The sequence below is a fragment of the Cricetulus griseus genome, chromosome 3 (genome assembly GCF_003668045.3).
Source record: "Cricetulus griseus strain 17A/GY chromosome 3, alternate assembly CriGri-PICRH-1.0, whole genome shotgun sequence".
NCBI lineage: Eukaryota > Metazoa > Chordata > Mammalia > Rodentia > Cricetidae > Cricetulus > Cricetulus griseus.
The window spans coordinates 147,478,695-147,506,334 of record NC_048596.1 but is presented as its reverse complement, the minus strand read 5'-3'; the positions used below and the strand labels follow the sequence as shown (position 1 = coordinate 147,506,334).

The following is a 27,640-nucleotide window of genomic DNA, read 5'->3' as shown; positions in this document are numbered from 1 at the left end:
GAAGGGTTACATGCAATGTATAGCTAAGTCATCAAAAGAAAAATATGCTAGTAGGTGCTTCTAACTGTGATCTAAAGGGTAAATCCCCCTCATAACCAGCCATGGGAAACATAAAGTAGGGTGGGGGACACTGAGGCAGATGAAGAGCACTCAGATGTCCTGAGTCAGAGAACTGCTGATGAGTCTCAAGGATAAAAAGCAGGCCAACACCATGGCAGAGCTGAGGGGAGAGGCAGGAGAGGCTACAAAATGTTCCTGGAATGCAAAACAAGCACAATATTATATTCTTTACTCCTAAATCACAGCCCAGATTTTACATCCATAATGTCTGGGAAATCTGAGTTAGTCACAACACCAAAGGGAGTCTCACTGGACTAAGGGGACACAGGGTGATATTCCCTGCCTCCCATGACAGTCAGATCACAGAGCACAGATGGACAGTACACAACAGAGCCCTGGTCAGGTCTGTACAATGACATGATCCCAGCCCATTTTTTGGATTGTTTTTGGAGCAGAGTCTCCTTTCTCTTAAGATGTAAAACAAAAAGGTTGTCCTGGTCATATTCTCAGAGCACAGGGGAAAGCAGCACCTCTAATTTGAACAAAATTGCATGTAATAAAATCCAAGAAATGAAAACCCAATCGCAAGAATGTCCGAGATTCACCAGATTCTGCTTCTGCCCACATCAGCTTTGTGACTAGACTTTCAAGTTTCTGGAGTCATTCTGTCCCTTTTATTGTTTAAGCCACTTGGAGTGGTTTCCTTGTTTTTAGCATACAAAAGACCTTGATAAATACACAGTATATGAGGATTTAAATGTATCATTTTAAAAAGGGAACCCACTAAAGACCCTTTGAATGGAAATTATCTTGTTGACTTTTTTAATACTCTAAATCATCTAGCCTTGTAATAATCTACATTTTTATAGTAAATGTTCCACTGGGCATTCTCAGCTCCTTTGTGTGTTTATATTCTATTTTATTTAGTCACATCCTCTTTTTGTCCACTTTCTTTTTTTTTTTTTTCTTTTGGTTTTTCGAGACAGGGTTTCTCTGTGTAGCTTTGGAGTCTATCCTGGCACTCCCTCTGGAGACCAGGCTGGCCTCGAACTCACAGAGATCCGCCTGCCTCTGCCTCCGGAGTGCTGGGATTAAAGGTGTGCCCTGCTTCTACTTTCTTTCCTTTGATAAAAAAGTAGGATTTTCATATGTAGAAGAATGAAGGCAATCCAAATCTCTAACAGTGTACAAAAATCAATCCCAAATAGTTTAGAGAAGTTAATGAAATTCTAAAGCTGTTAGAGAAGATCTGTGTGCTAGATTCAAGTGCAATTCCAAATGGGTGACATGCATGAGGTAGCCTCATAAAAAAAATAGTCTAATGTAGCAGAAGATGCTATGCAGAGATTCCTGGTCTTTCCATCTTCTTGAGGGGAATATAAGACAACAGAAGATTCTCTGTACTCTGAGAACTGCTTTTTTTCTTCAACCCTGTCCTACTTTTAAATGGACACAGATCGACAGAACTAGGATCTGTGTCCTAGGATCTGTGTGTTCCAGGAGTGGGAATTGTGGGGGTCCTTCCATAACAAATAAGAAACATAAATAGCCAGTGACAGCCCAAAGAGAAGAAGACAAGGAGATTTGGCCACATAAGTCATTCTGGGTAGTTAGGTAGATAGGAGGACACACAATCCATCTTTATGCACATGCATTAAAGGCCCTTTCAAATAAGGTATTACCCAATAAAAGTTGCTCAGAAATGCTATGTCTGCAGAATTCTGGTACTCATTCATTCATCCTGGCACTCAGTTAACTCTTCATTTAAGCCATAAATTTCTCTTGAATTTCACTGTCACAACTTTTTTTCTCATGATAATCACAAAATATGGAGAGTAAATCATAAAAAATAAACCCATTCATAAATGAAAGCAATTTATGATGTATGTCTGTCAGAGATCATCTCCTCTATCAGAAAAAACAAGGAAATTATCTCAGTCCTGTAAGGCAAACTTCTAAGATCATGGTGGTACATGCTTGCTTTCTGACAGATGGCCTTTTCTCTGGTCCTTACATGGATTTTTTTCTATATGCACATGATCATGGCATCTGTGTGTTTTCCAGAAAGTATACCAACCAGTCCTGTTGGGTAAGAATCCCCTCCTGATGGCCTTTGGTGCACACTGAATGATAATCGTTCACTTTCATCAGCTCATGTGTGGAAGCCATCACTTTTACCTTTATAATATTTGGAAGGGATGGCCAGTTCTAGATTAAATTACAAAGGCAGAAACTATATCACTGGGAAAAGAGGGAGAGATAGAGGTGCTTCCCTTCCACTCTGAGGACACAGCAAGAAGGCAGCCATGTACAGGCTAAGAATTACGACCTTTTAGAAGAAATGCATCTCCAGTGACCAGAGCCTCCAATAAAATTAGCAATAAATGCCTATGATACTGTGCTACTCAGAGCAATCCGACAAGTAGAACCTCATTTTATCTTGTCTCCTCAAAGGCCTAGTAGGGCTTCAGCACATCCCTTTTAGTGCAAGGCTTTCAAACTACAACAGTCACTGAGTCTTAAATGTCTATCATCTAAAGAGTAGATCCCAACCTTATCTCCACTGCAGTTGACTTATTGCCAGGAATCTTCATTCTTTATCTAGACTATCCCCAAGGCTTATAAAACAGCCCATCTTTAGATAATATTGCATCATGTTTCATACACCCTCAACAACACTGCTTTGTACTAACATCTGTTCAAGCTCCTCACATGGCAGGCAGGTGCTGTCATCTGAGTCTACCTGGCTTCCCATCTTCTTTTCCTGACACTGCAGGTTATACATTATTCTTCCTGGAAGCCATTCCTGTGAAGCTGCATGGGGTCCTCCTTGATTCCTCTACTTGCATGCTCAGCTCTTCTCATCCTCAAGTACATTGGTTTTCTTTAAAATTCAGAACCCAAGTCATTAACTTTGAAAAGTCTTTCTGTCTCACAAGTTGGTGTAACCCTTCTTCCACAGTGTCATTCCTTTATCCCTATCCTATTATTATACTCTTACAGTATTCTATACCTCCATTCCTATACACTAAACATCTTAATATAGAAGCCCTGGACTCATCTTCTTGTACCTACATCTCAATTATATTGTTGGGTTAAATTGTTAAAAACATAAAATCGTACCAAGAGCACATACTACAAAAATTCCTAAACAAATAACTGCTGTCCACAGCAGTAAAGGAGAGATGGTATGTTATGGCCTCTGGATATTGGTAACCACTATGGAAGATTACCCCCTCCTCCCCATGCCAGCAGCAATTCTGTAACATCAAACAAGCTAAACATCTTAAAGAGAAAACTTTACCAATTTAATTTAGAAACTCATTCCAATCTCTAGGCATTCCTCAGGACAGTTTCATTCTTTTCCTTTTAATATAGGAATTATCTGGGATTATAAACCTGGTTATTCTGGAGCAGGATAAATATACAAATGTGTTACAGAATCCTAAGACAAAGAAATCTGCAATAAAGTCACCTAACAGAGTTCTATATTCAAGCTCATTAACCTAGTTACTTCTAGTAGCTTCCTTGATCCGTATCCCTCACTTCTGCATTCCTTCTTACCCCAAATCCTAGTATCCACCTCTCCATTTAGCTCACATCACCTGAACACAAAGAAACAACACAAAACAAGCTAGAACGCTAATTTAAGGGTAAGGCTGTCTTCTCCTAGAGTCATCATGAAGATTCCTGCATTGGTAGAAAGTTGTTCATGAGATATGTGCCTAGTCCAAATGAAGATGTGCTACAAGTGTAAAATGTATCCTGGCTTTCAAGGATTATGTCTTTTCAAAAAGAATGCAAAGGGCTGAAATACAGTTCAGTTGACAGAGTGGTTGTCTAGCACAAAGGAAGCCCTGGGTTAGATCCCTAAAACTATATAGAGATGATGTGATGGTGAATGCCAGGAGGTAGAGACAAGAGGATCAGAAGGTCATGATCAGCCTGTGCAACTTTGTCTCAAACAAGCAAACAGTATAAAATACCACAATGGTAATATATTAGTTACTTGTTAAATAATAGTTTGACATGGGGATTAAATAAAATCTCATATTTAAAAGGATTGTAGTCTTTTCCTTTTAAACTTTGACTCTTAAACTTTTAAATCCATGGCTCTCATTTTATATTTACAGTGTTGTCCTCTGTGGAAGGGGAGAAGTAGGGGAGTGTGGAGACAGCTGCAATTCAAGTAAGAAAGGTGGGGATTCAGAAGACAGAGGGGGTCACCCAGCAGGAAATAAGAGGGTTGGGGACGGGGGACTGAGAAGGCTCCCTAAGAACAGCTGTTCAAACTGGCGTGCCCTGTAGTTTTGGCTTGTATAAAATATGCCTAAATAAAATATAAATTTAAAATGCATATGTATGTATGTATGTATATATATATATATATAAGCTAAGAAAAAGGTTAAAACCATAATTAAAATGCCAAATCAATGACAGTGATACATGTTTAAATTAAATAAGTTATTTAAAATTATAAAATTGGGGCTAAAATTTATGTCCAAAACAGATTGCAATAATACATGCATGCAAAAAAGATGACCTTTCCATGTGTTGCAGAACTAAAGCAAAACATATCTGAGATAATGCCACAGAAATAACAATGTGCAAGTTTGCATTGTTTCTGTGAAAACACACTATCAGTCTAGTTTCTTTTGGCCTTGATATAAAATATCCATTGCTAAAAGCTTGTAAAATATTCACAAATAAATTACTTTTCCTGAAAGCTCCATTTGTTTCTTTAAAACAAAAGAATGGGATATTTCAAATGTTGTGATTACACAGGGAGAGAGAGAGAGATGAATGCCAGTCATGAATATCAGAAAAATACAAATTGCCATATGGAGTCTAGTGCATCTGGGAAAACCCAGTCCCTCTTTAATTGTTACACAGGAACAAAAGGTACGCACAGCAAAACTGAAGTACACTGCACAACGAAGAAGGCTTTCAGATGAAAACCCCTTTCCATTGTGAATGATTAACCCAGAGAATGCCCTATCCAATGAAGTCTCAGAACAGGCATTCACAACAGGGCCTGATGAAATACTAGCTGAGATGAAATATTTACAATGACTAGAAACAGTGGCCAACTGAGGACTCTCAGTGGTTCCCATGTGGCCTAATTCCATGGAGGGGTGTTGTATGTATGTTTGTTTATTTGTTTTATTTTGTTTTACAGTTTAAGTAATTTTGGAGTTTTCACCTGTCCTTATTTAAAAGGGGGTTGGGAGGCAGATCTATCTAGGCTTCCTTTGTACTCTTTTATAGAATGTGTTTTTCCTTAATGATATCCTAATGTAATTTACTTTGAAAAAAAAAGAGAAAGATGTAATTGCCAGGTGATATTGGATCAGCTAGCAGGACACAATGTGCCTGCTAAATCCATTAGGAATCACTACCATTATGCTTGCTGGGTCTTCAGAAACCATCTGTCCTAAATGTGAATCCCCACTGAACAGAGTATGTAAAAAATGTCTAAATCCTAAACCTGAGCACAGCAGATAGCTCAGATGAAATGGGTAAGGGAACTCTTATAAGCTCAGGAAGAGTGGATAATTGACACATTTTATTTTTGAATTTTAATCAACAACTAAAAATGTGTCAGGGCTCATACATTGTTTTGTCCATATGAAAACTCACATTGAGTTCTGTCTTATGGATTGGGTTTTAAATCGAACTAAAAAAAAAACAAAAACAAACAAACAAACAAAAAACACTTGGTTATCCCCATAATAGTCATGTAACTACTAGACCAATGGACATATCTTACCAGGTTGATAATTGTAGCTCCCAGGGTTCACAGCTAGGTGTGAGGTTTCTTTAGATATGTGCTTCCTGATAAGTTGTCCATGCTCCCATGGACAAAGTTTGATTCTACATGCATGCACATATGGGTAGGACTAACTAGACTTAGTGTGTTAAATAAACAGACATGAAATTGATAGGGACATATGAGAAGGTCTGAAAGAAACTAAAAGGAAGAGAAAATTAATCTGACCAAAATACATTTATACATGTATGAAATTCTCAAAACTGTATTATATTTACATCAATTTTACCCAATCCCCCTATCCCCTTATAATGCCTTCATCTCTCCCTCCTCTCTCAAATATCCAATTAGTGATGGTTCTATATCCATGTGTTTAGGGTTGACCATTTGGAATTGGATAACCCAGCAGGGAGTGCATCCCTGGAGAAAACAGATTCTCCCTCTCTCAGCAGCCACTAATGACCTATAGCTCTTCATCAATTTCTAACTGTATTCTAAATAATTATTCTTATATCCACAGATAACTGTAGCTCTTCCCACTCATCAAAGGATTTTCTTTTTGCTACAGTTTGAGACTATAACAGAGATCCACAACTGGTCAAAATGCAGAGAATAAGGGACCATGGGGATGCCTAGCCCACAAATGATTCAACCACAATGCATAGATGCACAGGAAAATGTGGGAAGGGGTGGAATGTTTACAAGAGCCAAAGGACTAGGATGTTGGCTGCTAAGATAGTGCTTTCTAGACATGATAGGGAAGCTGCACCTGTGTGAACAGAACCATGTGCCTACCAAGACCTGCAAAGTGACAACACCAACTGATATTCCAATGTTAACAAAGGAATTAACAAATGACATTCATACTATTTAATAATTATCTAATGATTATTTGGTAGATTCCAATGTGACATTTTAAATTACAAAGGTGGCAAATACTTAGCCATACCTATAACAAAATGCCTCCTCATAAGACTCCTAGCTCTTGGGAATTAGCATATAAAAATGCATTAGAAGCCGGGCGTTGGTGGCACACGCCTTTAATCCCAGCACTCGGGAGGCAGAGGCAGGTAGATGGATCTCTGTGAGTTCCAGACCAGCCTGGTCTACAAGAGCTAGTTCCAGGACAGCCTCCAAAGCCACAGAGAAACCCTGTCTCGAAAAACCAAAAAAAAAAAAAAAAAAAAAAAAAAAAAGCATTAGAACATTAGAATTATCCACTGCAAAGGAAGCTGAGAATTGAACCAGAGGTGACACGCTGTTGAGAGTCTGGGTTGGCAAAATCAAGACGCAGTGGGGGCGTTAGGTTAGAACTGAGGCCTGAGATCAAAGTATCATTCATGAAATTGTATTTGACTTCAATGAAGATAATGAAATTCCTAAGGCAATTAATTTATGAAGAGAAAGATATACATTTTGGCTTACAGTTCTTAGCTTAACCAAGTATTTTGGAAATCTTATCAAATGTCCCAAGAATGTGAGTTTATATGACAGAATGAACCTTATTATATAAAAAGCCAAGGAAATGATAGAAAGAAGCCAGTGTCTAAGTGCTCTTTGTAGGTGTACCCATAATTAACTAGGGATTTAATGCTAGTTCCCACCTCTTTTAGGGGGGAGGTTTGAGACAGGGTTTCTCTGTGTAGTTTTGGAGCCTTTCCTGGAAGTCACACTGTTGACCAGGCTGGCCTTGAACTCACAGAGATCCACCTGCCTCTGCCTCCCAAATGCTGGGATTAAAGGTATGGGCCACCACCACCTGGCTTGCTCCCACCTCTTTTTTTTTTTATCTTGTAAAATATACATTTTAATTGCAAACATAAAATAAAGACAAAAGTTACATTAGAAGCTACAACTTCAACAATGTTGTTAATTATATTGGTTATAGTAAGTTCACTTCTATAAGTGAAATGGAGTCTAAGGAATAAGAGAATTTTGTCACCTGGAGTGGTATGGGGTAATTCACCTTACTGGGTACTATGGGAACAGACACAAGGCAAGCTAAACATCCCTGGCATATTGGCCCATCAGGAAAAGACGTGAAAACTCATTTGCTTAAATGTAGAAGGTCCAAAACTAAAGCAACAGATCAGTAGATAAAAGCTCTAGCCACCCAACCTGATGACATGAGTTCAAACTCTGGGATCCATAATAATTTTTCTCTGACTTCCACAGTGTCAGCTCTGGTGGTAGATGGACCTACAGACATATTGATATGACAGGATATGGCACACACAACTGATAACAGAGAGCTAGCACATGTGTGAATTTAAGAAGGAATTAGTGAAGTAATATTTGAGCATATCAATGTTCCCTAATTTTTTTTATTTTTTATTAGTTCAAATTAGAAACAAGCCTGCTTTACATGTCAATCCCTTCTTCCTCTCCCTTCTCTCCCCCTAACCCCTCAACCAGCCCCCACCCCCCCTCTGCTCCCCAGGGAGGATAAGGCCCCCCATGGGGGCTCAAGGCTCCATTATCTTCCAACTCTGTAGGGACATTCAATATCCAAACTGCAGTGGAATTCCATCAGACATTCCTAAATCAAGATCTTGAAGGTGCATCTACTTTCTTGTATTCCATATTCTATATCACCTCCCAATATGTTTAATGTGCTACTTAATTACAATCAGGTATGTTATGATTTGGAGTCCCAAGCAAGGAGCTTCAGGAAAGTTTGTGTGGTAGTTAATTTCAATGGTCACCTCAATGAGCTCTAGAATCAACTGGGAAAATGACATACCTGGACATACCTGGGAATGACTATATTGAGTAGACTAATTGACAAGAAAAGATACATCCACTGTGGGTGGAAACACTCCTTAGGTTGAAACCATAGACTACACATAAAGGAGAAATTGAACTGAGCACAGCATTCATTGTTCTTTGCTTCTTATATGTGGTCACTGTGATCAGGTGCCTAAAGTTCCTGCAGTTGTAAATTCCCCAGAGCCAAAAGTTGACTTGGTCAGGGAAATTTTTCATAGCAACATGCAAAGAATAATCATGAATTATCAAAGCACTCCAAAGCCTGGGCCTCGTTTAGGGACATAGTTCATAGGAGTAATTAGCTAGCAGAATGAGGCAATATCTTAGAAAATGCAGAATACTTGGTAAGCTGGTCAAACAGAGAAAAAGAGCAGTTCCATTACTTCTGGGTCAGAGCTAGAATTGTCTTCAGAATTGAGGAATGAAATTAAAAAACAGATCAGGAGGACTAGCATGACATGTTGAACAGGGAAAAAGCAGTTGATCCTCATGTGACCTTAGAAAAGTCAAGCAACATCTCAATTCCTACTTTCACTATTCTGTCAAAAATATTAATAATCATTCACTCAAGCTCAGAAAACAATGATCTCAACCAGGATTCACTTCTTAAAACAGAAAAGAAAGTCATAGAAAAGACAGATTTTCTTTCAAATAAAAAGGAATAATTTTAGTAAATGCAGCTGAAAATATGCTGCACACTCAGCCCTTATAATAGTTAGAAATCTGGATGAACTCTATATATGATAAATGGCTGAAAAATTGTTCTTTAGATGCAAATAAACACTCCACAGTCTAGAAGGAGTGGTAAATTACACCTGTAAGTCTGGTACTCAGAGGGCAGTCTGAAATAGCAGGACAGACATAAGTTGGAGGGCACAGGGTGAGGGGCAGGTTAGCCTAGGTTTCAGACTGAGGCTGCTTCAGAAAACAAAACAAAAGAGACAAACCAAAACTATCCAATAGTAACATCACAGGCTGCAGAGTCTAAGTTATAGCATGTGGTGACTAAGCAAAAGAGGATTAAAAAAAAAAAAAGGAATGTCAAGATGATAGGATTATGTTAGCATTTACATAAATGCAAATTTACCGGAAAAACAAAATAGACAGAACTGCAAAATGCCAGTTATTGCTTAAAATATTAATGTATCATTTTTTAATGGATCCACACAACTTTTTGAGCCTTATTTAACATTTAGACTTGTGCTATGAGGCGACTACAGAATTGTACTCAGTTTAGAGACAAGAAAATTGAGCCACAGCAAGGGTCAGTTAATTGTCTTAACGTAAAGGATTGCAAGCAGCATGCATGCACAGCAGATTGGCTCCGGAGTTTGTATTTAAGTCTTATGTCATATTGCTTCTCAAAAAAAAAAAAAAAAAAAAAAAAAAAAAAAAAGGTAATGTTATTGAAGAGCAGAATCTCAGAAACATGAATTCAAAATTGAACCACTAGCATACATAATCAATTTAAGATTATGGTTTTCATTTGAGGCAAAGACATTTGCTTTCCCGTGTCTCAGCAAGAACCACTGTACCAAGAACTATAATGATAAGTGCATGTACTCTGTCAATCGTCAGTGTGAGCTTGCAAAATGCAGAAGTTGGTGGTAAACATTTTTAATTCATTCCATATTGAAAATTTGCTACCATGCCCAATGTTTGCTGTAATAGGCTTGTATAATTTTCCATTGCAAATAAATAGATCTAATACTGTATTTTCTATTTGTGTGGGAAGAAAAACTTAAATGACAAGTAGATACTCAAGTTGAATGAGTCAGCAAAGAAAACACAAATATTCAAGAAGCTGAGATTTAAAAAAAATATATGTTTTAGGTGCATATAGCCAATTCAAATATCCACCAACCAGGGTATTCTCAAGTTATAACATCTTTAAGTCTAGTATTTTTTACATCACTTCTCTTCAGTGTCTTCCTTGCATCGATGCCTGCTGGACATTGCTACCACTGGAAGGGACCCACATAAGGAATCTTAAGCTCCAGGGTCCTTGATTTTCACTACAACTCTATCTCCTTCCCCATCTTCATCTCCCTTACTCCTCTCTCACATCTCTTTAGTCTGTAGACCTGGCTCCCACCCACTGTTCCCCTGTAGTGTAGCTACTTAGCCTAGATGAGTACCAAACAGTCTGTCACTTACATTGTTGCCTGCCCACCACACACAACTCCTGGTTCCAGGGGAGGCTCAGTCCTAAAAACCATGTCTTCTATGACATTATGGACAACTGTGCCCTGTGGAGAAAAATCACTTTCCCCAGAAGTTTGGTTTTGCCCAAGATATTCATTTTTCCAATTCCCCTAGATCCACCACACTACAAATTAGATTTTTGTCTCCTTTTGGGGAGATCTATCCCCATTTTCTCACGGTCTTCAAGTTTTCATTCTCTTTCATCCTGAGTAAAGGCCTTAAGATTCCAGTGGGACCCACAGATGCTCAGCATGACCCAGGGATGAGCTTCTCTTCCATCATTTGGTATATTACCAATTCTTCCCACATCCCAACTCCTGTCCTTTCCAAGGTGAGAATTTTCCATGTTGGCTACTTCATCAGTACACTGAGAATATTTCCTTGGTCTTCAACCTTGGGTTTTTTTTTTTTTTACCTTTACCTTGGGAGTCCTAGACAATTAATTGTATCATTGCCTCTTTCTTCCCCTCCCCATATCCTTAATTACTTTCTACCCCATGTCTTGGAAATGTTTATTTATACCATCTGTCTTCATTTCTAGACCACTCACATTCACTCTATTATGTACCCATGAGTTCTACTCACTGGCCCTCACCATGCAGTCTTATGAGCTAAGTAAGCATCCTAAGCAAGGGGACAGTGCGGTCCTATGTGTTAAGCTAAGGCACTAACACACTGTACTTCTGTGCCCTCTCTGCATCCCATCATTCAGGGTCTTAAGTCCTCCAGGTGAAACCCAGGCTCACTGTATGTCACTTGACCTCTCAGTCTTCAGTTCCTTGAAAACTTAGCCTCTTTCAGTTCAAAACAGTATACTATATGTGTTCTTCTTCCTTTTTCAGGTCGCTACAGTTTCCCTGGCTGTTTTCCTCTCCCTGAATCACTTATGTGCCAATTGCCTCAAGCTCTGGTATGTGTTCTCTTGGATGTAAGTCCATATATTTCTACGCTTGTTTTGGTGCTGGGGACTGAACACAGGACACTATGCATACTAACCCTGTGTACTATTACTGTCCTCCACATTCAAGGACTGGACATTTTTAAATGACACTCTTATCTTGACATCCCCCAAATGGGCATCTCCATGCTCAGTGTTTCACAAGTTTCTGCCATGTGCATCTCCAAGCCCTGGTTATTTTCAGCACAATTTCTAAAGCTTCCCTCATCCATCTACCCAAACAGAACAAATAATGTCTGGTGAGTAAAGCCGTCAATCATCCATGCCAGTGAGTAAGAGCCTTAAAGTCACTCTCTGAAGACTTCACTTTCATCAGCAGCTAAACCCACTACTCTCCAAGACTGCAACTTTCAGCTCAGACCAAAACTTCTTTCTCTTTCCTTGTTGACACAATTCAGGACACTTTCTGATTCAGGACACTTTCTTCCCTAGAACATTGAATTTGCTGTTTGTGTGAATTTTCTGCTCTAACATGACCACAAAGCTCTCCTAGACAAAGGTCCAATCAACAAAGCATGTCCTGTAAGTTCTTGTTACATGACATGGTCTAGAATATACTGAGGATCTGTAACAAGCCTAAGTGGACCATGTGCTAAGGTAAGTTGAGCTCTAGTGGAGGACACTAGGTCAATGAGGGCATGGCCTTGGATGGGATAGGTAGACTATGGCACTGGCTGCCTTCCCTTAGTTTTGAGTGCAATAAATTTCTCTCCTGCCTGCTCCTGATAAAAGAAGCCACCTCACCACAGGCCCACTACCCACAAGGAAACTGCCCATGGAATCAAGGTTCCAAAAGTCTAAGTAAAGCTTTTCTATTTTTAAGCTGATTGCTCTGTGTATTTTGCCAGAGTGATATAGAACTGCCTGCATTTGTAACTTCTCTTGTTGCTGTGCTGAAATATCAGAAGAAAGTGACTTTAGAGAGGAAAAGTTTATTTCAGTTTATAGTTTAAGAGTATAGTCCAGCTGGTTATGGTGGCGCAAGGTGGTAGGATTTGCTGAAGGAGGTAGAGGCAGGAGGATCATGAGTTCAAGATCAGCCTGGGCTACACATTTAGCAGGATTGTGGTGGCACACACCTTTAATCTCAGCACTTGGGAGGCAGAGGCAGGAAGATATCTGTGAGTTTGAGGCCAGCCTTGTCTTCAAAGCAAGTTCCAGAGCAGTCAGGGCTACACATAGAAACAACAACAACAACAACAACAAAGTAGTATAATCCATCATGGCACAGGAGGCATTTTGGCAAGAGCAGTAGGCAGTGGTCACATTACATTTGCATTCAGGCAGCAGAGAGCACTCAGTTACTTCTTAGTTACCACCTTTTCATTCACTCCAAGACTCCAGCCCATAGGCTCTAAATGGAAATTCCAAAAAATCCCTCACATATATATATGCCCAGACTCTGGTCTTCTAGGTGACTCAGTATTAGCCACCATACTGACTAAAGCAGCCCATGCTCTTTTATTCCCTGTTCTGGCCACTTGACCTACATGACAGGAGTCCCTACACACTTCTCACCTTCACCTTTCCTCAAGAAGACTTCATGCAACTCCTATCTTCCTATGTGTTTTGTTTGCTTTTTTGAGACAGGGTTTCTCTATGTAGCCCCGAGTGTCCTAAAACTCACTCTGTAGACCAGATTGGCCTCCAACTCATAGACATCCGCCTACCTCTGCCTCCTGAACACTGGGATGAAAGATATCTATCTTTCTGTCAATCTCTCCCTTTTTGAGATAGTTGGGAAATGTTTACATTTTTCTGTATTTGCCACACTCACCTTGAAAGAAAATCTGTATTTTTATTCGAATGCCTCATGATTTGAATTTGTATTTGTGTGTGTGTGTGTGTGTGTGTGTGTGTGTGTGTTGGGTGGGTGTCTCCTCCAGTCCTTCCCCCACCTCCCTCTCCCCTAAATCCACTCTTTCTCCATTTTCCTTCAGAAAAGAGTAGAACTCTCAGGGATATCAACTAAACATCATAACAAGATACAACAAGACCAGCCATAAACCCTTATTGCAAGGCTGGACTAAGCAAACCAGTAAGAGGAAAAGGGTCCCAAGTGCATATTTATTAAAGGAAAAAAGAACTCTGCTGTTGATTCACCTCCAGATTCTCAGAACATAGCATGAGCCCAGCAGGTGACAGTCACTCAGTGAACAGAAAACTCTATGGATTTAGTGCAATCAGATTCCGTAGCTCAGTTTTACTCTTCAGAGATGTCTGCAAAGACAGATTCGCTTGCCACATTAAGTCTTAGGCTAATCACCATTCAATCCAGATTTCATGTCACTTCTACTACAAGACAAAACAATTTTCTGAGAAGTGTACATTTGCTTTAGGTAATCAAAGACTTGAGGAGATATAGAAGTAGGGTTGCAGAACTAGAGAGGTATATAAAACAGGAGCAGTGTCTTAGCCCTGGCATTCAGTCTCAAGGCAATTAGTCTCCAGCCATGTTGAGGACAGGATCTCCCCAGTCTTGGTAGAGGTAAAAGCTCTCTGGTAGCTTGACTGCTTTGCTTTTCTGATCTTCGGCTTGAACCCCAATACCTGTTTCTGGGTTTGTATTATTTGTGCTACACATAATTAAGAACAAAATCATGGCATTTGCAGAAAAAAATGATGGAACTGAAGATGAGTATGTTGAGTAAAGCAAGTCAAACTCAAATACAAATACCATTAAAAAAAACAAAGTAGGGTGTGGAAAACCATCCACCTCCATCTCATCATTAAAAACCTTCAGGGTGAATATTTTCTTCACAATAGATTACAGCTCAATCAAACTTTAAAAATAAGTCTTGGAGTCACAACCCTGGTTATTTGAGCAATTTACTTCCATTGCATGGCTTTTTTATTCCTATGTGTTTAAAGGACAGAAAGACATGTCTGTACCCTTGTCTTTGTGTCCTCAGTGCATAGGATCCCATGCTGAGTATAAGAAGTTCTCAGTAATCATCTATTTAAAAAGTGAATAAAGATCTGGCTGCTTTTCTGTTGCTGTAATAAAATATCATGACCAAGTAAGTGGGAAGGAAGAAAGAGCCATGCATTTGTCACACATGAATTCTGTAATACTTACCAGAGCAGGGCTCTCAATCCTGAAGAAAAGACTTGATAAATCAAAGGCTTAGGCCAAGAGTTGTAAGTAGGATTTTTAATGGATAAGAATGCTTCACAACTTTTAAAGATAAGCAGCACAATGGAAGAGAAATGGTGTAAACTTTGAAGTCACACAGTACTTAATGCAGCTCTGATCAGTTGTATAATCTCTAGAAATTGATCTTCACCTATGAGATTCTATTTTACTCCCTAGGGAAAAAAATGAGCTAAAAACTTAACTCATTGACTTAGTATGTGTGACTATTGTAAATAATGTAAAATGATAAATCCAGTTGTTTAGAAAAGTTTTTGGTAATAAATAAGTGTTGGTTCCTTTTTTCATTCTTCATCCATCTCCCCAAATCCCAATGATGATGAAGGACAAAAGGACAGAAAGACATGTCTGTACCCTTGTCTTTGTGTCCTCAGTGCATAGGATCCCATGCTGAATATAACAAGTTCTTAGTAATCATCTATTTAAAAAGTGAATAAAGATCTGGCTGCTTTTCTGTTGCTGTAATAAAATATCATGACCAAGGCAACTTATAGAAGAAGGTGTTAATTTGGAATTATGGACTTATCCACTCAGGTGGATAGAGTCCATGATGGTGCAGAGGAGACAGCAGACATAGTGGCTAGAGCAGAAGCTGAGGTCTCACACCCTAAACCACACATACAAGGCAGAGAGCACACTGGGAGTGGTGTAAAGTTCTTAAAACAACAAAGTCTGTCTCCAGTGACATACTTCCTCCAGGAAGGCCACACCTAAACCATGCAAACAGAACCATCAATGGGGACTAATCTTTCAAATATCTGAGCTGAAGAGGGACACTGGCATTCCTTCAAACAAACAGAGGCTTGGAGTGTAGTTAAGAAGACTAATTGCCTGGTAGGTACCAACCTTGGGTTTGATTCAGTGAATATTGGTTTATTCTCAACTACAATAGTATCCCTTCCTCCCTTCCTCCCTTCCTCCCTTTCTCCCTTCCTCCCTTCCTCCCTTTCTCCCTACCTCCTCCCTCTCTCTCTCTCTCTCTCTCTCTCTCTCTTTCTCTCTCTCTCTCTCTCACACACACACACACACACACACACACACATGCACACACACCACATCATTAACTAACATGCAACAAAACTCCAAACTGAGCATTTCATTTTTTAAAGCATGTCTTCTAACCTCAGATGTGTTTAATGAATGGTCCATCTGGTTAAATAAAAAATTTCTATTTAACACACTAGCAATTTTATGATTTATAAAATACCTGATAAAAACACAATTGCATTTTAAATGCCTGGACTGAAATCCATCTATTCTAAGAAGGTTAAGAGGAACATAAAAGGCCCAACACCCTCTAGCCATCTGCCTCAACAGGAAGGAAGCATCACACAGATTTCAGAAAAATAATCCACAAAGTCACTATAAGGTATTACAAGGCAACAAATATGAAAATCACAGAAAACAAACCAGGAATATGATTGAACTCTTCTATGAGAAAGTCTATGCAAATGCAGGGAAGCAGGGAAGCAATTGAGGCCAATCTCTAATATCATTCAGATATAATTAGGTAAAAGCCCCTGGGAATACATATCTTTAAAAAGAATACAAAGATATGAAGTGTCTTGTGCCTGAAATATTTTATTCTCAGACTCATTCTTGGACAGAAAAGAATTCATGTAATTTCCTACTTGCATACTTCTGTTTAATTAAAAAGAAACTCAATAGATGGAACTCTAATTTTAAGGACTGCTTCATAACTGCCAGTTTTAAAGATAAAAAGAAAACTGGGTTCGATAAGATAAACCATCAATAGATGAATACCTGAGGGTCCTCAGTATTATCAGAATGCATCAAGGTCAATATTCTCCCAAGCTCCAGCTTTGTCATTTCCTCCAGCACCCCCAGATCCTTTCTAACAAGAAAATAAATGCAGACTGCATTTTTGCAAAACCATATTTGACATGGTGTCTCTTGGCCAGAGCTGTCTTTACTGGTCAAGGCTTGGTATGCATTTCGCTTTGAGAAATGGAGCTAGAGCTTTAATCAGTGTCAAATGGAAGCATTCTACCTGTCAAAAACCCACAGCGGGGGAACCTGACAGATGAGTGGGGCTGGGGAAAGAACTGGGATCAAGAACCAGATTAAAAATATAAATTTTCTCAAGCACACAGGTGCAACCACTGCCAGATAACAAATTTTTGTATAAACCAAAATCTTCGTCCTCCCCTGTCACTCCCTACAGGTTGAAACATTCAGAAGGGTGGCAAGGCACGGCAGAGGATCCTAGAAAGTTCCTGAGTAGTTCGAAGACTCCAGTGTTCCACAAACCCCAAATCAAACTCTTTCTCCTGGAGGAGCAGGCATCCATGTCCACTAAGTTGTCAAGCTGAGTCACAGCCAAGATTGGAAAGAAACAATACATCACTATACATCAGGAGCAAAGAACTCAGTGAGGGCAAATGATGGGAGACAGCTATCTCAACCAAGTGAGACCTGCCCAGGGCCTCACTTTCCGCAGCACCAACTGCACACATGAGGATAGCAACTTCATTTTTGTTCAACATAATGTTTGTTGGCAATACTACTTCCACTTAACTGATACAAGCTGGACACAGAAAGGCAAAGTAAATTCATCTGAAGACTTCTAAGGAGTGCTTATGGTGATCATGGAACTAAGCACATAGCATTATCCCAACTAATCCCTACAAGAAGCAGAAGCTGATGATAGTCCACAGACACTCTGAATTTCAGAGCAGAAATTAGAGCTCAGAGAAGAAAAATCACTTACCAAGGTCATTATAGATGAATGGCTAAGGAGACACAAGATATCCCTCAAATTCTCACTCATCATCATGGACTCCATCACCACAGAACATAGACATACCAATTGGGCACATTCCACACAACACATAACCACACACACCATGCAATCTTACACCATATACAAATTGCATGGAAATGCACCACCTACACAGACACAGATCACCAAATAAATTACACACATGTGGCACACAAGCATACCATCAAGACACATGCATCCATTCACACCAAGACACACCTGTTGGTAGAATTTCTTGCATTTTCACTGCAGGAACAGGTCTCTGTAATTTAATAAAGGATCTTGGTTCTAAAGCCAAAATCATTGGATAAATTTGGTTGGGGGAGAAACAGCAGGGAAATAGCAATGTGTATCTCTCTAGACCAGAAGAACAGGCCAGGCTGCACAGCTAAACTACATAGCATTCAACCAGGTTTGAGGGAAATATCTAAATCTGGGTCTTACAACAGACCAATCACCCGAAATAACTGAGATTTAGTGTTGGCAATGCTTTCTTCTGCTCTTCCAAGGATGTTGAATACAAGCAACACACAAAAAAAGGCAAGCGTCACTGCTCCCCTCTTCCAGCTGCATTTACATGTCTGGTCCCTCAAGCCCATCTTCAGCTGTTCAGCAACTGGACATGTGCACCAAGCAGCATTTCAGTTCAGCTCAAACTACAAAGCTGAGCCAAAGCAGGAAGCCATGACTTCAGCAGGTCCCACACCCACCTGGGAACACCTCTTGACTTCATTATCTTGGTAAAAGATATAGGATATTTGACAATTTTATGGCCTGGCCAGGAGAAGGTAAAGCAAGATCCTGACTGTGTAGATTCATCTTCCCCTTTGTTCACAGGAGCTTCTTACTCATGCTCCACAGGTCTCACCAGACTCTTGAATAGTATTTACCCTTATTGACACAGGACCTTTGCCACTGCCCTCCCCTCTCCCTAAAATACACTCATCTGATGAAACTATGTGTGGGATTCTTTCTAATTACCAGATATAAACTCAAAATCCACTTCAGCAAGGTCTTTCCCAAGCAGCCACTCTTATGTGGTCTTCCCACTCTCCCTGGTGACTTCCAGGAATTTCTCTGGTTTTCTTCATAGCATTTCTTGCTGGCTGGGCCCACCATTATTTTCATGACTTGAACTCTATGCATCATGTTCAACTTTATATCCCTAGGAACAGCACCTAACTTCTAGTAAGCACTTGATAAATATCTGACTACTGATAAGTCAAATGAATAAACAATGAGCAAGCCTCTTAGTTTATTATGTTTTAGGGAATCCAAGATATGAGGTACAGGTCTCTGTGATGTTTTGGGAAAAGGGGTGCCTAATGCTAAGGTTAAAACTCACCATCCTTTGGCAGCCAGGCCACCAGCAGCCAGGCTGGCAATATCTGCCTTCATAACCACTACATGGCTACAGTGTGTGGTTGCCCTTCACAAGTAAAACCAAGATTTTACTGAAAAACTAGAACAAAAAATCTACGGCTCTTTCTGGTGCTCTTTTCTGTGTGCTGTGGCCAGTAGCATAGAGAAAGTAGGTGAAGGGAGGAATAGCCCCTGGTACAACTGGCCAAATTCAGCAAGCATCTATTTTGCAACAGGTGAAATTCAAGTTCCAGAACAACAACATACCCCTTGAAAGGTTCAGGCATTATGCTGGCCTGCCCCTGTTACCTGGTGGAATCCACTCAGGCAATACCCTGGTCAGCCCAAGGTTCCATGGGAAAGAAGTCTGCACGCAGGTGCAGAGGACCCCTTTAAAAGATAGGCCCCTGCACCTTTCTCTCTCTCTCTCTGTCTGTTCCCGCTCTCTCTCTCTCTCCCCCTGTTCCTGCTCTCTGTCCCCTCTCTCTGTTTCCCCGCTCTGTCTCTCTATGGCGACCGGCCATGGTGGTCAGCCATTACCCTGTTCCTCCTCTTAGTCTCCCCATTCTGCCGGTCCTTATAATAAACTTATAGTCAATATGTCTGTCTCAATATTTCTCTTTTCTTCTTTTTAAACAAAAGAACAACATTTGGCGCCCAACGTGGGGCAGGACCTTTTAAAGGGAAGATTGCATATGCGCAGTAGGGCAAAGGTCGAAAGGCATGGCGGGTGAGTGAGTACCCGCTTGTTAGGGGGCGGGGTTAGGGTCATCCAGGTGTTTTGTTCTTACAATCCCGGCTGTTGTTTATTATAAAAGTTAGAGAATTGGGCGTGGCAGGTTAGGGAAGTAGGGGCGAAGATGTCTTAAGGCTGCTTCCTGCTGGCCTGGGGCGTTGATCGTCTTTGGGGGGTGGGGGTAATGGTTAGTCCCAAATAGGTAACCTGAGTGGTAGACAATTGAACCTTAGAAGGTGAGACTCTGTAACCCCTGCTAGACAGGAAATTTAGGAGGGTGGAAGTGTCAGTCCGGCTAACTTCCAAGGAGGGGCTACAAAGTAAAATATCATCTACATACTGTATGAACTTGGATTTAGGGAAAGACAGAGAGAGCAGGTCAGAAGCCAGGGCCTGACCAAAAAGGTGTGGGCTGTCCCGGAAACCCTGAGGTAGGACAGTCCAGGTGAGCTGAGTGGAGACATGAGTATCTGGATCAGTCCAGGTGAAAGCAAAGATATTTTGAGACCGGGTGTGGAGGGGTATAGAGAAAAAGGCATCCTTAAGGTCTAAAACTGAGAAGTGAGATGTCCCTGGGGGGATAGTAGAGAGGAGTGTATAAGGGTTAGGAACCATTTGGCACCCAACGTGGAAAGGCTCTGCCCTTATACCTTCTGAGACCTGCTGGCGGGCGCATGTTAGGCTAAGGGTAACCTTACAATCCACTTTCATCTCCGCTTTTCCTGGCACTCCCTCCTGCCTACAGCAGCCTGAGATGCCGGAACTCAACTCGCCGCTTTCCAACTAAGGATCTCTTAAACTCACTGATCTGCCTATTCGCTACAATCCGGTAAGAAACCCAAACCGTTCCTATGGGGTAGACCCAGCGCTGTTCAATCTGGGTCCATTTTTCGGTTTCGGGCCGGGTGCTCTCAGACAGGGCAATCTGTACATTTTTCGGCCTTGCCCACGGGAAATACATTTTTACGGGATCTTTCGGTTATTTGCAGCGAGTAGGTAAATGAGCGGAGTTCTGCCTCCCAATGGGAACTTTCTTTCAGCTGGGAATGTCTCTCATTGTTCTGATTATTCTATTTCTGACTGTTTCTTCTTGGTTGGCAATGTCTGTTTGAGACGCTCTAAGGGTTTTTTGTTTATTTGCTGGTTTTCATTTTGTTTGTTTGCTGGTTTGAAACTTTTCTGGCAATTGAGAATGTGCTTATGGGGGTCGCCATCGGCCACGTGTGCTAACCTGGGGGCCCGCCATCTTGGTCATAACCAGGTGACCTGGCTTAGGCCTACCCACTCAGTTCAATGACTTCCACCGGCAAGCACTGCCACCTGACATCTTACTTTTTATTTCTTTCACTTGTTGGGTGCATTTCCTAAAGGTCAGGCATGGGATCCCGCTCCAGGAGCGGTGCTTTTTTGCTTTTTTCAGTTCGGACTGCTGGGTCCTTTTTCAGTTTCGGGACAGCTGTGTCCCCTTCGGGGCCAGGCCCCTGGCAACTCCCACGGGCAGACGTGCATCCGTAGAGGAGCTTTTTGCCGGTTCTCCACCTGCCTCACCCATGGGAAATGCATAGAGGAACCTTTCTGGTTTCATCCAACAAGCAGGTAAACAGACAAAAGCGGCTTACAGTTGCCGCCGTTTTGGTCATGTGACCTACCTGTAGGCACGCACAGCTCCAGCGGCCTATCGAGCAAACCTGTCTGCCAGATTTTTGATTTCTGCCAGATCTTTTTGCTTTTTATTTTTGTCTTTTTCTTCTTTTATTTTTTGTCTTTTTCTTCTTTCACTGGCTCTGTTGTTCATGGCTTGTTTACTAAATACTGTGCCTTTCCAGGACCCTCTGTTTACTCTGTCTCTTTAAATCTCCTTTCTGTTTGCTACAATGTACGGATCAGAGATTACAATCTGACTCCCCCTTTACTGTTATCCAGTCCTGTACCTGTAATTTAACTTTATACTTATCTAGCTCTATATACAACTTAAATTAAACTATTAAGTCTCATATTTCTAAATTGCTATATATCTTTAAATGATGATAAACATTTAAAGTCTATTCAAATTAACAAAATATTTATACCACTCAGTTTATCCTATAAGCCTTTTACAAAGGTACAGCTTTTATTACAAAAAGGAATTTTTCTCTAACTAAAGGCAAACTTAACTACTAAGATACTAAACAGACAGCCCTTAAATGCTCAGAGATCTAGAGAATATGGCATTTAAAATGTTTTGTTAAAAAGCTTTCTGTAACAGAGAGATAGGCCAGCTGCTGGCCCACCCCATTTCCTCCGAGAAGACTGGGCACTGAAGAAACTTCATCTCGAGTCAGTGACAACGCTGGTCACTGAGCAACCCTGCCCTTCGCCTCAACTACTACAAAGTATTCCAGACCTTGGACAAGAGGACAACGGAATCGACTTTCCCAGCGTTGCTTGGGCCAACGGTAGGCGAGTCTTCCCAAAGTCTGTAATCCACAGGTCACAAGTTATCAGCAAGAAGGCAGGTGTCCTGCAGCCCGCTACTATGGATGGAGGACCTTGGGGATGGCTGTCCATGCAGCCTGCTGGCAAGTCTCTGTTATTCTTTAATCATTGATTCAGGTAAAATCTTATCCTTCTCAAGAACTCTGATGCTTTTGACGACTGATAGTCTTGCCGGCTTAAAGCAAAACACATTCCAGTAACAGTTATTTTAGGGTTTATCTATAAAGATAGGAAAGTCTAAGATGTATGAAAGTCTGAGAATGTAGTTATAAAGGCCTGAGGATAAAAAGGCTTAAATGATGATAAAATGAGTTAAGACATTAAAAAAGGATAAAATATGTTCCTGATTTCTCTATTTCTCATGCTACTGTTCATAGTAAAGTTCAACAATACCACCATATGATCATAACTACAAGGTCAAGGTTAAGATGCTTTTCATTGTCCTACAAAAATCTGTCTGTTTTAAAATGGTAATACTTTCAGCCAAGTTGCTTCTAACATAAATATGGTTCTAACATGTCTAATACTTATGTTTCCACAAACTCTAAGGATTCTTGTAAGTTCCAGGGAGCCGAATCAGATCCAAACAGGTCAGGTTCACTCCAGGTAATATTCAATCTTTCCCTGATCCCAAATTCCCTTCACTCATCTTGGGACACCTCGGGAACCCCTCCCTCATCTTACAATCTTCCCCTCAAGTGACAGGACCTAAGAAAAAGTTTTTTTTCTAATCTCAACCTTGTCTTCTGCTCTGTCAACATCTTGCCAGGTCTAAGAGGCGCCAGGGAGTTCCATACAGCCTGGACTACAATGAAACAACCAGCTTCCCCAGGACGTGGCAGCACCCCAACCTTCTCGGGTCCCCCAAAGATGGTCAACGCCCCCCACGTCAGCAGGAAGCAGTCTTAAGAAGTCGACGCCCTTATTCCTTAACCTGCCATGTCTAAACACCCCACCTTTTTTTAATAATAAGTAGAGGTGGGAATGAAAGGTTCAGGCATTATGCTGGCCTGCCCCTGTTACCTGGTGGAATCCACTCAGGCAATACCCTGGTCAGCCCAAGGTTCCATGGGAAAGAAGTCTGCACGCAGGTGCAGAGGACCCCTTTAAAAGATAGGCCCCTGCACCTTTCTCTCTCTCTCTCTGTCTGTTCCCGCTCTCTCTCTCTCTCCCCCTGTTCCTGCTCTCTGTCCCCTCTCTCTGTTTCCCCGCTCTGTCTCTCTATGGCGACCGGCCATGGTGGTCAGCCATTACCCTGTTCCTCCTCTTAGTCTCCCCATTCTGCCGGTCCTTATAATAAACTTATAGTCAATATGTCTGTCTCAATATTTCTCTTTTCTTCTTTTTAAACAAAAGAACAACACCCCTAAATGTTGCATAACTCTAAGGAGGAAGCATGGTATCACAAGGGTCTAGCATTCATATCGTGTATGGATGTGCATGCTTGTGTTCAGGAAAAAGTGTGCATACATAGGAAGTCAGAGGTCAGATCCAGGGGTCATGCCTCAGGTACTGTTCACCTTGTTTGCTGAGTCAGGATCTCTCAATGAACTTATAGCTTACCAAGTAAGCTAGGCTAGCTGGTCAACAAGACCCAAAGGACCGGCCTACCTCCCCCTTGCCAGGACTGAGAAGACAAGTACATGCCACCAAGATTGGATATTTGTGGGGGACCAAATAATTCTGTTATGAAATATTTTGGGGCCCAGCCTCCAGCTTCAGAAAACATGGAACCCAGAAAGTTCCAGCCCACTATTGTATTGTTAATGCCAGTAAGGCTACTATTGTTTACCATGGCCTCAGGGTAATATGCCTCCTATTTGCATCTCTGTGGGCCTAAGCATCTGAATAGGCCCTCACCTGGGCAGAGGAGGTGCTTGGTGTATGAAGGACCAGGGAAGATGAGAGTTAGGAGTGAGGGGCCAGAGCAGAGAGGAGATCAAAGAGAGATGGTCCCCTTGTGGTCATGACAGGATGGTTAAGAAACACCAGAAAAGATGGCTAATAAAGAAATGACTCTATTTCTACAACATGGAACTGAGAGCTCTCTAAAGATGACAAGATGCCTGTGTTTGATCTTTATCACTGTTGCGTTGCTAGGAGTTTCCAGGTCCACACACCCCCACTCAGGTAGAACCTAATGGCTGTAGTGGGTTAAAGCTGAGACACGCCGGGCCATGACAAAATGGCGCCCAATGTGGGTCCTGAGAATGGGGGAAGAAGCCATGGACACCACGAAGAAATGGACAAGGCAGAGGCTTGGACAATTCGAAGAGATAGTCGTCATGGGCGAACCCATTGGAGAAGAAGCACGCGCAGGAAAAAGAAGAAAGAAGTGGCCAAATGTGGTGAGTGAATAGCGTTAAGTCAGGAATAAAACTGTATATAATTGTAGAAATAGGAAACAGATATATGTAATATAAAATAGGAAGACGCCAGGCAGGTGAAAGTTTACTAATAGCCCACAGAGAGAAGTTGAGCCACACTGTCCATTAGTTGCTCAAGGAATGGCTGAGTTAAGATTCATAAATGCTTTAACCATAAAAGTCACCATCTGGTCCTTCCCTTCTATAAATCTATCACTGGAAGAACACAAGCATGCCTTGTTCCTCCCAATCCAGTAATTCCTATTCATCTACATGAAATTCCTGTCATTCTTCTCCCCTCCCTCAACTTCCCATCTACCAAGTCCCACTGTCTGGAGATCTCATGAGGCTCTTCAAACTAAGAAGCCTTTTGTCCACATGTACAACTCCACCCAATTATTTCCTATACTTCACATCCTAGTTTCCTTTTGTAGCTATCACAAAAAAAAATTTTTGACCAAAGGCAACTTAGGGAGGAAAGGATTTATTTAGCTTATATTTTCAGGTTACATTCCATCCCTGAGGGAAGACAGGACAATCTTTCAAGTAGCAAATTGATAACACAAATCATGGAGAAACTCTGATTGCTGTCTTACTTGCAGGATCATGGTCAGCTGGCTTTCTTACACAGCTCAGGGACATGTGCACAGGGGATAGTGCCAACCACTGTGATCTGGGCCCTTCTATACCAACTAAAATCACAACATTTCCCCACAAACATACCTACAGGTCAATCTGTCCTGAGAAATCCTGAAATTGAGACTCCCTTTTCAGATGGCTCAAGGCTGTGTCAAGTTAACAATTAAAGCTAACTACAACACATTGATTCTACAAATGAATCAAAAGAATATTTGACTAAAGATATCTTAAATTCCCCAAGATGAGTATGTATCCATTTAAAACAATCTTTCAATTGCCTTTGTGACAAAGACAGGGTCAACTTCTGTATTTCTCAGTGTCTTATATGCTCAAGATTCTTGTCAAATGGTACCAAGAATGTCAGCATAGCCAGCCTTCTCAGAGGAGGTAAGAGAGGGATGAATGCTTGTCAGTGAGGCCTTATACTGAAGATGGCTATTTGCACAGCTTACCTCTCCAATAGGTATGACTGCTAATGCCAAACTAATTCGAAGCAATTCCTTCTCTAAGCTATTAGAGAAATCAAAGACTATCATAACACACAGGCATTTGCTACTAAATGCCAAAGATCCTGTGAGAAGGCCAGTTTGAGAAGGCTGTGAGAAGGCCAGCTTGTATCTCACAGATGCACACCATCCCTAGATGAGAATCTCCTTCAGTATACTGCAAGGAGAATTTAGCCACAAAATACTCCCAAGACTGGTTTAGGGGTGTATCATACTACATCCCTCACAGAGAGAGTCAAAGTGCTCCTTAGCAAACACTGAGAAAACCTTTAGTAAATCTGTGTCCATCTCAGAATCTCCAACAGCCATAAGCACCAAAGCCATTTTTCCAATAAGGGCTGTTATAACTCCACAAAAATATCAGTGTTCAAATGCAGTGGTGTTTAAGTCAATGCACTCAGCACAATTTCTGGAAACCCATGGCATCATCTGCCTCACTGCCATGAGGCCAGAGAGATGCACTTCTGTATACTTAGAGGGATTCTGTATGCTCAGAATGAGCACTGGTGGTCCTCCACTGACTTACACCCATTCCATTCTTGTACCTATTCCTCTCCTTCTGAATTCCAAGCTTGTTCTACTTGGAGGTTTCCTGATGGCTGGCTTGCAGCTACAGGGCAGAAGGTGAGAAAAGCAATGATGCCTCTTCCACTGGCAACAACTTTACAACAGCTCTGACCACGCTGTCACAGATTACAGTCCCAGCTCTGCCTTCTGGTTTCATTGGAAGCTCTCTTTTCATCCTTCATATATGAGAGGGTTTCCCAACAGCATCAGGTCTGTCTGACTTTCCGGTTTCATATCCTTCTAACTCCTATAAGTAGGCACACCATGGAGATATTTGAACCATTTGGGGATAAATTCTTTTCCCCTTCCATCTAACTCTGGTTGATGGAACAAGGAAAGAAACCTATCTATTAATGTCTTCTGGGTTTCAGGAATTATGCAAGATAATTGCATTCATGTGTCATATAATTTGATGCTTGCAACAACCTTTGATGATCAGTGTTCTTATCCCCATGAAGGAAGCTCAGAAACTCAGCATAGATTCTTTTAGCTTATGCTGCCCAAGAGAGGTAGATCCAGTAAGAAGGCTTTCAGTCTGTGAACAGTGATACTTTCTGTGAACCTCTTTCTAAACCTGAAATAACCTCAATGACAGAGTAGAGAAGATACAGAAAAAGACTAGAGATGAAATAGAGTCATCCCTCTGCTGTGGTAAAAGGAAATTCATTCTCCCCTTGAAATTCAATAGAATCATGAGACTGTACACTCATGAGGCTCCTAATCCTGGCACCGCCCCAAGGAGTGCATTATCTAGGATAAGGCTTACCACTATGGGAGATATGTCTTCTTAGATTGATACTATTGAATGCAACTAATACATATGGACCAAACCTAGCTTATTTGTTGCTTTCATTGTATCTTTCTGTAGTTGGATAACTAAGAAAAAGTTCAACACCATCAGTCTTTGCATTCTCCATAGCTTAGATGGTTAAAGCCTCTGTCTCCTAGACACTGAACATGAATGCTGTCATCCCACTTCTGCATCTGACTGGATTAGAGTTAAAAACTGCACACCCACATCATATATCCCTACTGCTTAGATGGCCTCCTTCGAGACAAGTTCTTTTCCAAATAACCCTACTCAAAGTTATCATCTGCTGATCCAATAATATGTGTCAGGCTCCTGATTGGTGTCCATGGCCAAAAGTTGGGGTACTATAATTGATTGTCTGGATTTATAACTAATTCATTCACTTATTAGCTGGACAAGTAGCTCAACCTTTCTTAGACTCATGTTTTCCATTTTAAAAATGAAGGCAATAATAATGTCTACTGGTTTAAAATACTGTTC

General features: G+C 41.0%; 1 protein-coding gene across 3 annotated transcripts in view; it reads right to left on the bottom strand.

Annotated features, from left to right (window-relative positions):
- Positions 1-27,640, bottom strand: part of LOC100765471 (protein kinase C-binding protein NELL1) — an 864,465-nt gene that overhangs the window by 367,222 nt on the left and 469,603 nt on the right. The gene's annotated exons all lie outside the window — the stretch shown is intronic.